We start from the raw sequence: 19,049 nt of genomic DNA on the forward strand, positions 1-19,049 counted from the left end.
TCTGGTGGTTCTCGGTACACCCACAGCAAGGACAAAATTAGACTGCAGACTAAGAAGTATAAAACAGAAAAAAAGATAGGCAGCCTTTTCCATTTATGCACCCTGGATGTGGAACAGAATCCCTGTATCCATCAGGACTGCAGAAACTCTGCTCCAATTTCAAAAAGAGTTGAAGATTCACATCTCTAAAGAAAACCACATCACAATGCATTAACTGTCCACAACCCAGCTTCCTCTTCTATTACTCATTGACTTCATGTTTGTCCTTGACCATTTACAGAGGTCCTCTGTCTTTTGTTGAGGTTTGTGCTATAGAAATACAAAATACATGCACACTTACATGTCTGCCCTTACCATGGTAGAGCTGTTTCTGAACTTCCGATATACGTTCCCTCCTATTTGAGAAATAAGTTGTTTTTTTCACTCTGGGATTAGTAAATGTCTTGCACTGAAAGTCCTCAGCAGTTGCCCATAATTGTATTCTTTCTTTAGAGGGTTGCATTAAAAGTGTTATGGTAAAGCAATGAGTGTGGGATATATTTGTGAGTTTATTCTTTTTGTGCCTCATTAACAACATGCAGAATACATTTTCACACTAGATTGTACATGTATCCATTTATATAATACTATTGCTTTGAAATGAATTCTCTATAATATGTAGAAGTGTGGCTTTCTGATATGTGTTAATTCGGTCACAATTTCTGTATGAGCGCCATCTTTTCTAAAATGGAAGTCACTCCTGTCACTGATGCTCTATCCCCCACATCTCTCCTCACAATTTCTGCAGCACACAGTCAGGCTGAGATGGACTGGTTTATTTTCACTGGTTTTTGTTTATTTTGCTGTCGATTAACTGTCTCCAGCTCAGTCACAATGCTTAACACTATCAAGGCCTTTCTGTTGGTTCATTGTGCCCTATTCATTCATACAACACTTTATTGTTAATGTGTCTGTTATCTCTGGACGACATTAGCATAGAGAGCGCTGAATAATAATACATTTAGTGGGAAAGTGCTTAGGTGTTAAGACAGTACAATCTTTAACTACATATTCTACGATTTGTTGATGAAATGATGCACATGCTCACACCACAGTGATTCTTCAGTTTTTATTATTTAATATGCAAAGTTATCGTATAAAGCTCTTAATGTTGGGAGTGAGCTTCCCTGTTCGATTAGGGAAGCTGTCCGTTATTCTCTGCTGCCCACTTGAGACATAGAATAAATTCTGATTTCTGCATTCTTCTGTATTGCCCTTTTATTGAAAGCCTTCATTGCATGGACTCTGAATCACTCACATTTGAATTTTTGTACAAAGCAGTTTAGACTTTTTGTTGATCTAGAAATCAGTTTTTAATGGGCATATTTACAAATTAATTCGTTTTTTAAATGTATAGGAGGTGCCTTAATGCAGGGACACATTGCCTCATGAAATTGAGGTTTAACAATTTATTGAATGATAGCATTCTTACTGGGGACCAATTTGGGAATGTTGAAAAATGCTTCAACATTGGGTTTGACACTTGGAGATTGTATGGGATGAGCATGGGCTGCTGTTTACTGCTTTATGAACAGGACATTTCTCTGGTTGTAGTCTAGAGATTTCAAGATATCTATTAATTTAATGCACAGTTATTGCTGAATCCAAACAAACAATGAGAATCAATCAAAAACAATTAGTATCTGCAATGGAGCAAAACCAAAACAAATAAAAGAAAAGGTGTGCAAAAGTAATGATGTTACATTCACTTTGTTTATGTTCAATTCCAGGTAAAGGTACTCAAATTAATGTTAAAGGAGTATAGGGAAAGCGAAATACATGGTTGTACATGATTTTTCACAGACTTCTTGTTGGACGGATGTGTGTAAACTCTACTCTTATTGCCACTTCGAGAGTAGTAACCGAGCAAAACCGAAATCCAGAGGTTTTTTTTACTGCAAATATTTATTGTCTGTCACATCCCTATCGTTCCGAATGCATTGTAAAAAACATGCATAATGAAATTAGTACAAATCAGTACACAACTCAGTTCTAAAACTGAGAAGCAAACCGGGATCATCTACATAATTATTAAAGCTATGAGGTCACTTTGGAGACAAGATTTCCTTTCCTAAGCTCTGTAACTCTACGTAGCTTGAGTCTTTATGAATTTGAACCCATATTACTTGAATCCATCGAATGCTGTACTCAAGAAGCATGTGAGCCCAGTGCTTACAAAATAATTTCGTTAAGAAGCTGTTTTTCGTTTACATCACGTTCAAGAAACGATATATAGTTGTCTCTGCTGTTTTAACTTTGTATTTGAATAGCTCTGCCTTTTGCTTAATTCACACCCCACCCACAGCATGCATTTCTTTTGAACAGGTGACGAATCCTCTCCTAATTGGCTATGATGTCTTCCAGATTTATGGGCAGGATCACAGAAACACATTTCACGATGAACCAGAGGCGTCCCACGGAACGACTATGAAACTTGCAGCAAACACCTGCGCGGATTCACAAGCTGGGAAACATCCACTGCGACCAGCGGCCGGGACTGCCGGTGCACGAATCTACAACAGACTAAAACCCGAGCCCAGGGTACAGACTGAATGTCAATTTTCTTATAAATTTGTTCTACAGATAGCAGTTCCAGAAGGAATCCAGGAGGTTATTCTGAGTTAATCACATCCCTCAGGGGCTAATTTGCAGCCAGGTGGATGAACTCAGGGCCTAATACCCCTGCAGGCAAGGTTACCCGAGGCTAATTCATGAATGGAACGCACTGTAGCCTTCCTAGCAGCAGTGACTAAACACAAAATAATACAGATCTATTGAAGAATGTGGTGAGGGGCCCCTGAAACTCCCATATGTCACAGATACCCATAGGCTTCAGGTTGAATTGGCCTCTGTGGCCTGACCAGTTGGCTCCTTGTGGACCCGCCCCCCCAATGATGCACGTGCTGCAGGGGGCTGTTTGATGCTCTTATATGGTGGGCGATGACCATTATGCTGATATCTACAGAGTAAATAAAGAGAAACAGCTTATTAGTTGAAGTCTACACCATGGAATTGTGTGCTGATTTCGAAGCCTTGCAATTCGCTTTCCGAATTTCTACCAAAAGAATGACTGTCTGGGAGTGAGTAGTTAGAAGGCACAAGTGGAAAGGTGTCACCCTATTGCCTATAGAGAGGGGCATAGTTCATTTCAACTTGAGGCCTGTATGCCTCACTACCATTCTGTTGGCATATTCCATGATTGAAATATATCACAAAAACCTTATTATCAATCAATCAATCAATCAGGGGTTTATATAGCGCACTACCCACCCGTGAGGGTCTCAAGGCGCTGGGGGGGGGGCAGCTCGGATAAGCCATTTTATGTTATGTTATATGTTATGATACATAATGCAAGATGCAATGCGACAGCGCAGCGAATGAGCACAGCTGCTATGCCGCTGGTGTGCCAAAGCCGCTTGTCAAAGGCAGGCCCATCTGTGCTGGTTCACACCTGAACCGTGTCCAGCACCACACCCACTGGCCCTCCTACCCCCAAAGATACACCATCACCTAGCTCTACACCATCGACTCCAGACGCCGCAACAAACTGCCACCGCACCAACCCACGCTCCACAGTAGGATCTTTCACCTGCATCCACTGACTCTTCAGCTGCCACAGAGCACACCAGCCCACCAACCAGCCCCACTCCAAACACATCAACGATATCACCTGAATTAAACTACCAACTATTATGCACCCTCCTCAACACATGCCCACTACACAAGCATTCTACCGAATTATGGAACTCATCATCCACAAAGGTACCATACAGTATACCACCACCACCGACAACACCACCACCACCATGGATTATCTGCAATTCAAACCCCACACGGACGACAAGACAATCATCAAAGGCACCCTCGCATACTGACCTCAAGGCCAACACTTCAGCTTCTTCAACACCATCGCAGACTTCATTGCATCCAAAGCCCTAGACTTCAAGGACTACATTTTTCTTGCCAATCTAATTTTCCATATCGACGACCCCAACGACAACACTGCAAACCTCTTCAACAGTATGCGCAGCCTCTTAAATGATCCTAACAACTTCAGACCCATTTCCAATATCATGACTCTAGCCAAACTACTTGAGAAATTTGTACACATAAAAATGTGTAATCACATCGATCAGATTCAACTCCTCGATCAATTCCAATCAAGTTACCGAAAGGGTCATAGTACCGAATCTGCCCTGACACACATTGTCGATGACACTCTGAGACTTCTTGACCAGAACGAAAGCTGCCTACTTATTCTCCTGGATCTCTACTCAGCGTTCAACAAGGTCAAACATGAGGAGGAGCCTAGCGCGCAACCAAGATGGCCGCGTAGGTGCGAGGCTCCCGAGGACCTCCGCGACCTCCTGAATTAATCCTGGCGATATCCTGTCCTTGTTGAGGGGACTGTGTCGGTGAACCCGAGCTGAGGCGCCACCCGTTTTTTGGGCTCGAATCGGACCCCGAACGCCGGTGGGAGCATCGATTGAAGGTTGCGGCCTTCTCCTCGCCGGCCCCCCGGATTGGAGTAGTGGGGCGATCCGGGGACGAAGTGAATAACAGCGGCGAGCGGGGCTGGGCGACTCGCGTACCCCGCACTTTCACTTTCGCTTTTGCGCCCTCCTTGCCTCAGGCGGGGTCGGGCTGCGGAGCGGGGTGCGGTGGTGTTGTCTTGTCCAGGTGCCCGGCTGACCCGCCGGCGGTGGGTTGACCCGCGGCCCGGTGGTCGCCCCCGCCCCCCCCCCCTGACACCCGTGATTTGGTGTGGCGGCCCGTTTGGAGATCTTGGCACGACGGTGGAAGGGCCAGCATGTCCACCAAACAAGATGGTGACCGGGCGAAGATGAAGACAACCCGCCGTGGCACGGCGCACCAGGCCAATAGTATGGATCGCTACACGCTCCAGAAGGGTTCTCCGGAGACATCGCGGTCATCCCTGGTGGGCCCGACGGAGGCGCCTGCCCAACCGGTGGATCTGACCCTCCGGGACGTCATGGGCGCCATCGCAGAGATGAAGGCCTCAGTGGACCAGCGTTTCGATACCTTGGCGCAAAAAATTGACTCGGTCCTGGTGGATGTGGGCCTTGTGAGGGCAGACTTGTCAAAAACGAACGACCGAGTTGACTCCCTGGCCCACACCACAACGAGCCTCACTACGGACGTGGTGGCCCTCCAGAAGGAGGTGCGCCGGCTTGGCCAGGCGAGCGCCCTGATGGACCGGCGACTGGAGGATTCCGAGGGTCGGGCCCGGAGGAACAATGTTCGCATTATTGGTGTGCCGGAGGGCCGAGAGGCGGAGGCGGCAGATCTCTTCGTGGAAGAACTGATCCTGACCCATCTCCAGCCCCGGGGGCTGAGTAAGCTTTTTGCGGTGGAGCGTGCCCACCGGGTCCCTGGGGGCCGCCCTAAGACCGGTGCACCGCCGCGGCCTATTATTGCCCGGATTTTTAATTTCCGGGACAGAGACGCCATCCTCCAGACCTCCAGGCAACAGGGACCGGTCAGGCTGGATAACATGGATGTACACTTCTACCCAGACTTTACTCCGGCGGTCCAGAAGCAGCGACAGAGCTTTCTTGGTATTAAACGTCGCCTAAGGGACCTAAACCTCAAGTACTCAATGCTCTTTCCGGCTAAGCTGAGGGTGGAGGTGGATGGCCGTACGCACTTCTTCGACCGGCCCGAGGTGGCTGGGGACTGGTTAGATACTTTGCCTGGAGATCGGGGTGGGGGGGGCGCGGCTGGCGGGGAGGGCCCGCCGGATCAGAATTGAGGGGTGACTGTATAGGCCTTGCTCTGGATATTGTTCCTTTACCATATATTGCTTTCGTATGTTCCCCTCCCATGGAGGTCGGGTGGGGTCTGCTGGGGGCTTCCCTCCTCCTCGGGGGGACTAGTTAGTACTTAGCTATGGGGCGACAGGCACACTGCACTTTGGGGGGGCTATCTGGGCTCATGCAGGGGTGCAGGGAGGGGGGAGTTCTGTTGGGACCGGGGGGTGGGGGGGGTGTGTTGTTTGTTAGCACCGCAAGGCAAACCCGCAACTGTTTTGTTGTTTTTAAGATGCTCGGTGGGGGGCGACCGATTGTTTTGACGTATGATGGGGGGTAGGGATTTGATTGTGTTGTCATGGAATGTTAACGGCCTGGGGGATAGGATTAAGCGTGGTGTGGTCCTGCAGTATTTAAAACGTATTTCTCCAGATGTTGTCTTCCTGCAGGAGACACACCTTATAGGTAACACCTTTCATGCAATGAATCGGCGGGGATATCGTTTGGCGGCCCACTCCGGCTTCACTTCGGGCTCGCGGGGGGTGGGTATTATGGTCAAGAACTCGCTCCCGTTGGAGATTGACGAGGTGCGCCATGATGAGAGGGGACGCTACACTGTTCTGGTGGGGCGAATGGAGGGTAGAGTGTTTATCTTTATATCAGTGTACGTCCCGCCTGGGTTACAAGCCACTACATTTGCGGACCTGGGGCGCCTCCTTCTGGACCTTCCGGGTGGCCTGTTGGTGGTTGGAGGGGACTTTAACGCGGTTGCCTCTGGGTCTATGGATCGCCATCCCCCTAGGGACCTCCCCCGGGCACAGGCGTGGCTGCCCGGCCTTTTAGACACGCTGGGCCTGGTGGATTGCTGGCGCTTAAAGCATCCCGTATTGCAACAGTACACCTTCCACTCGGGGGCCCATGGTAGCCTCTCGCGGCTTGATTACATCCTTGTCCCGGCGGCCCAGGCAGGGAGGGTGGGGGAGGTGCGCCATTTGGCACGGGGTATCTCAGACCACTCCCCATTGTTGTTGCATTTCGATGTCTTCCCGAGGGGGGATGGCAGAGTGGCCCCGATCAATGCATGGTATTTGCGCGACCCCACCATCCGTGCCGACTTGATCAAATCCTTACAGCGCTATTTCGATGAGAATGTGGGGTCGGTCCCGTCTGCCATCTCCCTGTGGGAGGCTTTCAAGGTGGTTCTTAGAGGGGAGGCCCTCTCCTTTATTTCCAATGCCCGGCGGCGCGAGCGGGAGGAGGTGACCCGGGTTGAGGCCGAGATTGCAGAACTGGAGGGTGACCTGGGGAGCGGGGTAACAGACGCCAAGTTGCATGCTTTGCACTTAAAGCAGGCGGCCTATCGGGCCCTCGTCACGGAGGCGGCCAGGGGCCTCAGTAGAGAGCAGCAGGGGCGATTGTATGATGTGGGTGACAAGGCTGGCAAATTGATTGCGTGGTTGGACAAGAGGGAAAGAGCGAGCCGCGTGGTGCCTCTGATTGAGAGCGTGGATGGTGTGTGCGTCACTGAGCCGGAAGCCATTGTCTCCTGCTTCGCGGATTATTTCCGCGAAGTCTACTCCCCGGTTTCTCCCTGCTCGGAGGAAGATTCCCATGCCTTGCTTCGGGACATCGCACTGCCCTCCCTTACGGTGGAGGACAGGGATTCGCTGGATGCCCCGCCCACCTCGGACGAAATTGCCTCGGCTATTCGCTCGGTTGCATCCGGCAAGGCCATGGGCCCCAATGGTATTCCCATTGAGCTATACAAGCTACGCCCGGATGTGTTGGCGCCCCACCTGCGCGCGATGTTCCTTGCGGCCCACTCGCAGGGCTCCCTCCCGCCGGACCAGCGTCTGGCTACAATTGTGGTGATCCATAAGGAGGGGAAGCCCCGTGAGCGGGTCACATCCTATAGGCCGATTTCGCTTCTGAACGCGGAGCCCAAAATCCTCGCCAAGGTGTTGGCCAACCGGTTGGTTGGCGTGGTGGGCGATTTGGTCCACCAAGACCAATCGGGCTTTATACCACACCGCAACACGGCGCTTAATCTGCGGCGCTTACACGGGGTGCTCGCGCGTGTCCCATTTGTGCGGGAGCCGGCCATCCTGGCGTCCTTGGACGCCACCATGGCGTTTGATACGCTCGAATGGCCATATATTTGGGCGATGCTGGCGAAGTTTGGGTTCGGCCCGGGTTTCGTCAGCTGGGTCAAATTGCTATATTCGGGCCCGTTGGCGCAGGTGGTGGTGAATGGGCGAGTATCTGCCCCATTCGCGCTGGGGCGGGGCACGCGACAGGGTTGTCCCCTGTCGCCTCTCCTGTTCGCCCTGGCCATGGAGCCCCTGGCGGAGTGGTTGCGGTGGCACCCTTCTATCCGTGGTCTCCGCTGGACCCCCGAGCATGAGGACCGCGTGTCCCTCTATGCTGACGATATCCTTTTGTATCTCGCCTCCCCGCGCAAGTCACTGATCGTCCTGGTTGATGTTTTGCGCTCCTTCGGTCGCAACTCAGGCCTGGTCATCAACTGGGCGAAATCCTGTGTCTATGTGCTTTCCGGGGAGGCCCCGGTCTTGCCACGGGACTGTCCGATCCAGATTGCCTCCCAGGGTTTCCGGTACCTGGGTATATATATCACTCTTGACCCGGAGGCCCGCTATGAGCGGAACTTGTTTCCCCCCCTCCAGCGTCTGAGGGAGGACGTGGTGCGCTGGCGGCGTCTGCCGCTCTCGCCGCTCGGCCGAGCGGCCTTATTTAAAATGATGTCCCTGCCGCGCTTCCTCTACGCCCTCCAGAATACCATGGACCTGGTCCCGGCACGCTACTTTCGCGAGGTGGAGGGCCTCCAGCGGCGCCTGTTCTGGGACGGGAGGCCGCGTATTGCTCTGGCTAAATTGACGCTCCCGTGGTACGATGGAGGGGTCGCCCTCCCGGACATCAAACGGTATTACTGGGCCTCCCAACTAGCTGCAATTAATCATGGCCTTTACGGGCCCGCCTTGAACCCGGCATTTGAGATGGACAGGACGCTTCTGCCCGGTGGCGATTATAATCGAGCGCTCTACTCTGGCGCGCCCGACTCCCGTTTGACGGGACCGACGCGTGTCATGGTGCGTGTCTGGCACGCGGCTAATGCAGCTATGGGGTGGAAGGACCGTTTGACCCGAGCGTCTCCGCTGTATGCATCTGAGAGGTTGGGCTCCCTGTGGACGTCGAAGGGCTTCGAGAAGTGGGACACGATCGGAATCAGCACGGTGGGAGATCTCTGGACGAGGGGGGGATTCAAAACTTTTGAGACGCTGCAGGCGGAGTTTCAGCTGCAGGGCAGTGAGTACTTTCGGTACCTACAGGTCCGCCATGCGCTGGGCTCCGTCTTCCCGGATGTTGCATCCATTCCGGAGTCTTCCCCCCTGGAGGACAGAGTGCTAGATGGCCATGTCCCGGACAGCACGATCTCCCTCATATACAAAAAATTGATTAACGATAGATCGTGCCTGCTGACTAGTCTCCGCGAGGCTTGGGTTGCCGACGGGCTGGAGCTGGACGACGAGGATTGGATCTCCGCGGTGGCCTCTCCGAAAGAGGTGGCCATCCCGGCTCGCCTTCGTTTCGTCCAGCTCAAGATCCTTCACCGGGTCTACGTGACGGGGCCAAGGCTTTTACGTATGGGTTTTGCCGGTGATGGAATGTGTAAGCGTGGCTGTGGTGCGTTGGCGACTTTCATGCATATACTGTGGGAGTGCCCGAAGGTGGAGCGATTCTGGCGTGGTGTGCATGAGGTTCTACGAATGGTTACGCGTGTCGCGCTGCTGCCTGAAGCGAGGAGATGCTTGCTGAATGTCTGGGAACCAAATGACTACTCGGTCCCGCAGGCGCGGTGGGTGACTCTGGGATACATGATAGCCAAGCGTGATATTGCCCAATTGTGGGGATCCCAGAGGCCCCCTGCGGTGTCGGCCTGGAAAGAGCATATGGATTGGTGTATGTTTCGTGAAAAGGTGGTGTATGTGGCGAGGGGTAAGCCTGGGGCGTGGATGAAACTCTGGGGCCCCTGGAACGCCTACCGCGGGGGTATTTGTGAGCCGCCGCTGCTACCGGCGGCCTCGCCGGCTCCGTCTCCCTAGATGGCGCCCCTCCCTTGGCCGCGGGCGCGCGGTCCCCCAGTCCCTGATCTACTCCCGTCCCCCTCTTCAGAATTTTGCTGCTGGTTTGGATCCCCCACTTATGGAGCACGTGTTGTCACTTTGGATCGAGGGTTGCCTTGCGGTTGTGGTTTGTTTACGTTGTTTTGCGTTAAGAAAATGGAACCGTACTGTGGGCATGGAGCTGTGAGGCCTGCACCATTGATCACTCCTGTCTTCCTACTGTGCACCGCTGAGAAAGCTTTTTGCTGTATGTATGTAATATGCTTTTGATGCGCTAGCGGCCGGCCGTGTGGTTGTAGGCCCATACCTGTAACTTCTATAAACTGCAATAAACGGTTTCAAAAAAAAAAAAAAAAAAAAAAAACAAGGTCAAACATATTAACCTGATTGATCTTCTCGAAAAAATGATGAGGTTATCAGGCCCCGTTTTAAATTGGTTTGCCTCATTCCTACACAATAGATCACAGAGAATCAAAGTCAACCATGCCCTTTTTAACAATACCCCGGTTTCAATACGGGTGCGTTGAGGATCTGCACTATCACCCACGCTCTTCAACCTGTACATGGAACCGCTTACTGAAATTCTGTACTGTTCAAACATATATTATCACATGTACGCAGACGACACTCAAACATAGCTAAACATTTCCTCACCTGACAATATCAAACTCTTAATTCTGCACTTGTGAAAACTCAACATTGGCTAACTCACAATCACCTTGTGCTAAATACCTTCAAGACGGAATTCCTACTGATTGCCCCCCCCCCACAATCATCCTTCCCCTATTCAAATTCAAGACTGGTTCAAACAACTGGCGGCTTTCAATTGCACTCCACATGTTGTGGATTCCGATTCCACCAGATCTTTAGGCATAACGCTAGACAAACACCTGAGCATGAAAGACCACATCAGTGCAACAACTAGAGGAACCAATCACCAACTCAATACCTTAAGGAAAATCAAACCGTTCCTGCCTCCTGATGACATGCAAATTGCAGTCCAGTCCCTTCTTATCTCCCACTTAGATTGTGGAATTGTGACCTTGGCTGGACTTCCCAAAGCTAGTCTGGCCCCTTTAAGGGCTACCCTGAACTCTGCTGTCATAATCATCACAGGTTCGAGAAAAACGTGATCACATCACACCAGACCTAATTGAACTCAAGTGGCTCCCTTTCGGAGCAATGATTAGTTTCAAGAGAGCCTGCCTGACACACAAAGCGCTACACTATAGCACTCCAGTCTATCTGGCAAAAAGACTTGAACTATCTGGTTTGAACCGAGCCCTAAGAAGTTATAATAAGCTACTGCTGTAGCCTCAAAAATTCATCAAAAAGAGAACTTACAGCCGATCCTTCTGTGGTCTTGCTCCAAGAATATGGAACTCTCTTCCTCCCAACCGAAATCAGAACTACCCCCTCGATCGCCACATTCAAAAATGAAGTCAATGGGCTGCTCCTGAATAGCTACTTACATTTATAGTCCTGAAGCCACCTAAACATACTGTACTTCCTGTTTACTGCACTGTTTATAATGTCCTACAATGCATTTTATAATGCTATTTACCTCCCATGACCTGGGCTATTCTTTATCTTCTCCTGCTTGCTTTCATGTTCAGCGCTCTAATACCCTGATGGTTTATGTTTGCGCTATATAAAACCTTTTAAATAAAAAATAAATAAATAGCCTTGGATTGACCCAGGTCATCCACGACCCTACACACTCCTCAGGACACATGCTGGGTAGCATTTTTACCTCCAGTAACCGTATCAAATACAGCCACATAACAAAACTCACATGGCCCATTCATGCCATTGTCTACTTCAGCATCTGAAGCTCCTGTACCGTCACCCCCAAGATGACTAGCCCCAGAGGTGGAACACAATCTCAGAGACCAGCTGGACAGATGCCCTAAACACCTCCAACCCTGCAACCGGATCACCAATTGTGTCAACAGCATTATCCCCATCAAGAACAACATCCAGAGAAAATCCTCAAAAAGGTCATCTGGTACACCCAAGAACTCAGAGCAGCAAAACAAGACAGCAAACTGCTGGAGAAGAGATTGTGCATCAGTAGGGACACCTCCGACAGGGCAGCCTTCAAGACCTTCCTCAACCTCTACCACCACCTGCTGAGAGCAACAAAGAAGACAGCCCTAGCTGCACACATCAATACTAGTGCCAACTACTCTAAGGAACTATTCAACATTGTTAAGGAATTCTCAAACCCAGCTATCAGCAAAAACAACATCACACACCCCAGGAGCTGTGCGACAACCTCACCGGCTTCTTTCATGACAAGATCACAACCATATACAGAAACTTTGAGCCCCAATCACACCTACGGACTTCCTCAAGAAATATGCCACCACTGCAACCAACGTGAGCCACAGACACCTGGAACCTTCTCTCCACCCAAGACACCACCTCCACCTTGAACTTCATCCACTCGGGAACTCCCACAGACCCATGCTCGTACCACATCTTCAAACTCGGAAACCAAAGGATCAGCCAGGAATTCATAACCCTGCTCAACAACTTTATCACCACCGCAACATTTTCGGAAGCCTGGAAACATGCTGAAGTCGGACACTACTCAAAAAACCCTCCGTCGATCCCAGCGAACTCAAAAGCGACCTCCCAATCTCCCTGCTCATATTCCCAGCAAAGGTACTGGAAAAGATCATCAACTAGCAACTCATGACACACATGGAGCAAACCTAGCTGCTCGATGCCTTCCAATCCAGCTTCTGCCCTGTTCGCAGCCACCGACATCCGAACCTTCCTCGACTGAGGAGAAACCACAGCTTTGATCCGCCTTGACCTCTCAGCATCTTCAACACCGTATCCCACCACACACTGATCAAAAGACTCTACCACATCTGTATCCAAAGGGATGCGCTCAGAAGGATCATCTCCATCCTCACCGAAAGAACACCGAGGATTCACCTTTCACCTCCAAACCCAAGGAGATCAACTGAGGTGTCCCCCTGGGCTCAGCCCCAACATCTTCAACGCATATATGGCCTCGCTGGCCAACATCGTCAGAGCCCACGGTTCCAACAGAATTGCAGAGGACAAGCAGCTCATCTGCTCACTCACTGACGATCCCACCACCACCACCAGAACCAACTACCACAGATGCATGACAAGCATCGCTGACTGAATGTACTGATCTTTGAAAACAGCAGGAACACAAGGAATGACTCCTGAAGGCCATAAGACCTATGACTCCCTCCCTCCCACTCCCTCCCATCACAACAGAAATCTCTGACTCATCATTGACAACAAGCTCACCATGAAATCACAGATCAACATTGGCTGCTCCACCTGCTTCCTCAGTCTATGCATGCTACATAAGGTCTTCAAGTGGCTGACCCTGTACACGACACTCACTGTGACACAGGCCCTCATCATCATCTGAATGGACTACAGCAGCACCCTCTATGTAGGAATCACGGCGCAACTTCGACAGAGACTTCAGACCATACAGAACGCCACAGCCAGACTCCTCTTCAGCCTTCCCCGACAAACCCACAACACACCCCACCTCAGGCAACTCCACTGGCTCCCCGTGCAGAAGAGAGGCCAATTCATGCTGCTGGTCCATGCACACAAGGCTCTACACAACCAAGGACCCACCTAAATTAACCATCACCTGAACTTCCACCAACTGTTGAGAAGACTACGCTCCACCTCCCTCTCAATTGCCCATACTCCGCATATCTACTAAAGTAGAAGTGGAGGAAGCTCCTTGTCCCACATCGCAGCAAAGACCTGGAACAGCCTCTTCATGCCACTCCAGACCATAACCTCAATTCTAGAATTCCGAATGGCCCTCAAGACCTTGCTGCTTGAATAATCGTTTGGGACCTGCAAGCCCCTGGATACCCTATCGGATGATTAGATGCGCTTTATAAATCCTGATTTGATTGATTGATTGATGTTATTTGAGCAACCACACCCTTGAATAGGTCTCTTTGCTCTGTAAGAGAAAAGAGTAAAGGCTGAAAAAGCAGCAGAAAAGTCTTGTGACGTAAAAGGCCATGTGTCAATCAAATGAGCACCTACAGCTGCCAAGTGCCTCATGTGATATAAGAAACCTTGAGTCAGTTGGCTCCTTTTAGCCAAAAGCACTCTACATTTTAGAAATGATAAGAAGAGAAGTGGGAAGTTTTGTAATAGTTGTGTTTGGCCAAAATGATAGATCCTATCATACTTTGTAAAGTGGCATTATATATTAATATATACCCAGGACCTGTAAGTCAATTGCTACTGGTAGACCTGTAGACTTATTGTGCCACCCACACAAGTAGTCCTTCAAACCTGTTTCAGGCTTGCCATTGCTGTGCTTGTGTGTGCAGATTATGCCATTTCGACTTGACATTTAAAACCACTTGCCAAGCCTTAAACTCCCCTTTAGACCAGGATGATTGTTCCTATCATACTTTATTATTCTGAAGCTTCATCTTTCCTCATTTAGATCCATCTGGGCTGACCTGGATTTGTCTTACAATGCTAAAAACTGTGAAATATTTTTAGGAACTGTATCTCTATTATAACTAGGAATTATTTTAGGGAAAGAGAATGTTGTGTGTCAGTGACACTTTTTGTTATTCTGTGCCGGGAGCTGTCTACCATCAAACCTTGTAAGCTTGGGAATCTGAGAAGTCTGTTATATGGCAATATTTTTATTTATCACTGCCCTCTGTTTCCACAAGGGGCAGTACCTGCTTTTAAATAAAGTCAGTGCTAGACCTGTCATCCTTAGGGGGGGTCTTTTCCCAGATGTTTTGCCTTTTACCTCCTATTTTCGCTGATTCTTTTTGTTTGCCTTAGGACTTTGAGCACTTTACCACTGCTAACCAGCGCTAAAGTGCATGTGTTTTTCTCCTCTAAACATGGTTACATTAGTGTATACCTAATTGGTATATTTGATTTACTAGTAAGTCCCTTGTAAAGTGGTACAACATATACCCAGGGCCTGTAAGTCAAATGCTAGTAGTAGGCCTGCACACTGATTGTCCCACCCACATAAGTACCAATTCAAACCTGTCACAGGCTTCAGTGGTGGCTGCCAGCCATGGGGGTGGGCAAATGAGGCAAAAATATATAAACTAAATTCACGCCGACATGCATCACATTATCATTTTAAAGTTAAAATGTTAAACTTTAAAACAGTAATGTAATGCATGTCAATGATTTAGGGCATAATAAACATAAAGTACATTTTTAAATTGAATTAAAAACACTTACCTTGCTGCGCGTCCTCGCTACATCCTGGTGTTCTTCTCTCCTCGGGCCAAGCAATTCACCTAACCAATCCTGATGCTGCTCTCATTCTGTTAGCCAGCATGATAGCAGTGCCTGGATTGGATGGAGCAGGCTCTCTCAGTGCTCCAAAGAGCACTGGAGACCGTTGTTCAGTCTCAACCCAGCTGTTCAAGACAGCTGGGGTGAGAGTTTAATGTACAAGTCTGGCTAAGCGTTGTAAGATGGCAGGCCAAAGAGACATGCACACTTTGAAGTGCCCAACCCATCACTCCTCTGCAGCTGCCTGTCAGCAGTGGACCGCACCCATTCTGAGACTCGGCTCGGAACAGGGGTTTTCAGAGTCAATGAAAAATAAAATCGTAATAATGTCTATTACCATTTTATTTTTTAATCTGGGGGCATTTTAACTAGTGGGGTAAAGCTCCTCTGCTTTAACAGAGGAGCTGCCCCTGCCAGGCTTAAAATTGGCGTGCCTGTATGTACAGTTTACTGTCACTTTGGCTTTGCATTTAAAGCTACTTGTCAAGCCTTAAACTCCCCTTTATTTCATATAAGTCGCCCTAAGGTAGGCCCTACATTACCCTATGGGCAGGGTGCTATGTAAGTAAAAGATATAAGACGTACTTTTATGTTTTGCATGTCCTGGTAGTGACTAACAGCCTATTTCAATTTTCACTATGTGAGACCTACCCCTTGCATAGGCGAGCATTGGGAATTCCTTAATACACTTTTAAGCCGTAACTCCTGATCAGAGAGGACTAGCTTTTTCATGTTTCGCAACTTTGGAATGGTAATGATAAATCCTCCTTACTGATGAAGTTGTGTTAGAACAGTCATCCTTAGGGTGGTCTTCCCACAACTTTTTTCCTGCTTTCCTCCACTTTTTGCTGTATCTGTTTGTTGGCATTAGGACTCTGAGCATGTTACCACTGCTGACTAGTGCTAAAGTGCATGTGCTTCTCCCCTAAAACATGGTGACATTGGTATATACCTGATTGGCATATTTAATTAAGCTATAAGGCCAAGTGGCATACCATATACCCAGGGCCTGTAAACCAGTAAGCCTGCAGCAATGATTGACCCACCGCCACAAATAGCCTTTCAAACCTGTCTCAGGCCTGCCATTGCAAGGCCTGTGTATGCAGTTTACTGCCACTTTGACTTGGCATTTAAAACTACTTGTGCATTCCCTCTAGACAGCCACACACACAGGAATGTGAGGCTCATCTGCATTCTGAGCACTCATCTGCATTTTGATGGACCTTCCTGGGCAGGGAGGAATGGGAGGAGCTGACACTTATACTTCAATAGGTAGTGTCCTGCCCACTCACAAAGCACTAATTCACCCTCCACAGTTAGCCTGGCTGACAGGACTGGGTTGAAAGGGATATTTGTGCACTTCAGATATCAGCTTCGAAGTCACCACCTACATAAAAGGCACTTTGGGGTATAAGTACTGAGTCTCAGACCCCCTTAAAGAAGACACTTCTGGATCTTGAACAGAACCTTTTGGCAGGGCAGTACTCAAGGTTGGCAGAGTCCAGCAGTGGAAGCAAGGTTGAAAGAAGTCTTTGATGGCCCTGAGGCTTCAAAACAGGAGGCAAGTCATCAAGCCCTTGGAGTGACTTAGGTGCTCGGAGGATGTAGAAATGCAGGTCAAGTCTTTCTCACTCCCAGGCAAGAGGCAGCAGGCCAACAGGGAAAAGCAGTTCAGCAGGGTGCCAGTCCCTCCTGGCAGCACATCAGTCCTTCTTCCTGGCAGAAGGTCTTCAGATCCGGAAGTGCACTGAAGTCAAGATGTCAAAGAGGTCCAGTACTTATACCCCTTTGAGTCTTTGAAGTGGGGGGGACTTCAAAGAGAGGCCCTTAAAGTGCACAAAGGCCCTTTCTTAACTGCCCTAGCCCCATACTAACTACACAGGGTATTCAGCTCTTTGTGTGGGGACAGGCACAGATCTATTCAGTTGCAAGTATCAACTCCTCCCTTCCATTCTTCCCAGGATGACCCATCAGGATGTTAAGGCCCATCAGGATGTGACTGGCCCATCAGGCACATCTGAACTCCCTTTGTATGTGGCTGTCTAGAGGGAATACACAAGGCCCAGCTATCACCCGCCCAGACGTGTATTGAGAGATCGGGAGAGGCATAGAATGGTTTCAGTAAGAAAAAGCCAACTTTCTGAAAGTGTATATAAAAAAGAGGGATTTGGGCCCCTTATTCACCAGCTTGCGTAGGCCTCTTTTATAGAACAAAGATGATAGACCTAGCAGTAATCTTTCAATTATAAATAACTCAAAAGTGATGGGACAAGAAACTGAATCACATTGGCCTTTTTTTTATTCCTGTTCTTTTAGAAATTCATTTAATCTGTATTGCAACGTTGTATCTTGTCATCAAAGGGCCAATATATGCTCTTTATTTAAAGATGGGCATATAACTGTACTTTTTTTCTGTACATGAACAATAAACGCAGAGCTATAACATCACATTTCAACATAGATAACATTAACATGCTAGACTCAGACATACGTTACAAAAATCATATTGAAATAAATAAATGCAAGATATGAGAAACAATTAGATGCAAATTAATAACATTTGTGTAGAAATGAATACACAAAACTTGTGAAATTACTTGAAGTACCAGTCACCTTTTCTTACCTGAACCCAGAGGTAATAAATCACTATTATTCAAAGGTTATAGATCACTCTTGTGGGCTGTTGCAGAGATATAGTTTCCGGTGGAATAGTCCTGGTGTGTGAAATTGTCCACTTAAATGTCTTATTCATGCAGGCTGTATCCTAAGGGAATATGTCAATGCATTTTGAACCTCCTATGATTCAAAAAGTTATCCTCAGGACTTGGGCTGGTTGTGTTATCTGAAAAAAAGCATAAATAAAATATTTTATTTGTGCTCTCCTTGCTAACCTGTTTCCTCATTGTTGTGAAAAGCAAAAATAATATAGATACCTTCTCCATTCCATGCTTTGATACTCGTGCAGGCTTTCGAAAGAAATCAACATTTGTCCTCTACCCCACACTATCCCCAAAGAAATTGTTGCATTTGGGCAAGCAGATTTGTCATCTTCGAAAAACAAGAAGGATTTTTGCAAGTATAACAAAACCAAAAATCAAGCACATTCTATTAAAGGTCTTAAAAATGATGACTCAATAGTGATTAAACAAGCCAACAAAGGCGGACCAGTTGTTGTGTGGGCTAAAGATGCATATTTGTATGAGGGTAAAGGACATGTTTCCAACCAGACATGGTACCGGGGAATTCCCAATGATCCCACAAAGGAGATACAAGAGGAAATTTCTAAGATTTTAGAGGACGGTTTAAAGGCAGACATCCAAGAGCCTAGAGAATTTGAACACTTGAAGATAAAGCACCCTAGGATCCCAGTGATCTACGTTTTGCCTAAAATTCACAAGGATGATAAGAACCCCGCAGGGCGCTCAATCTTCTACAGTTGCCACTCATTCTTTGAGCCCATCTTGCAATACATTGACATATTTTTAAAACCTTTCCCTACAGATGTTCCCTCCTATTTAAGAGCCACAATGGACTTTATAAATAGAGTGGAAGGACAGCAATTTTATCCTCAATAACAGTGGTTAGTGTTATTAGATGTCGTTTCACTTTACACACAAATTCCCCACGATGACGCACTAGAAGCAATTGAGTTTTATCTTGAAAAATGACCATGGCCACATCAAGTCTGACAAAATTTATGGTTAGCTTGGCATCGTTAGCTTTAAAAAAAAAAACTACTTTAAATTTGAGGAAGACTTCTTTTTGCAAACAAAACAGACTGCTC

The sequence above is a fragment of the Triturus cristatus genome, chromosome 5_2 (assembly GCF_964204655.1).
Source record: "Triturus cristatus chromosome 5_2, aTriCri1.1, whole genome shotgun sequence".
Taxonomy (NCBI): Eukaryota; Metazoa; Chordata; class Amphibia; order Caudata; family Salamandridae; genus Triturus; species Triturus cristatus.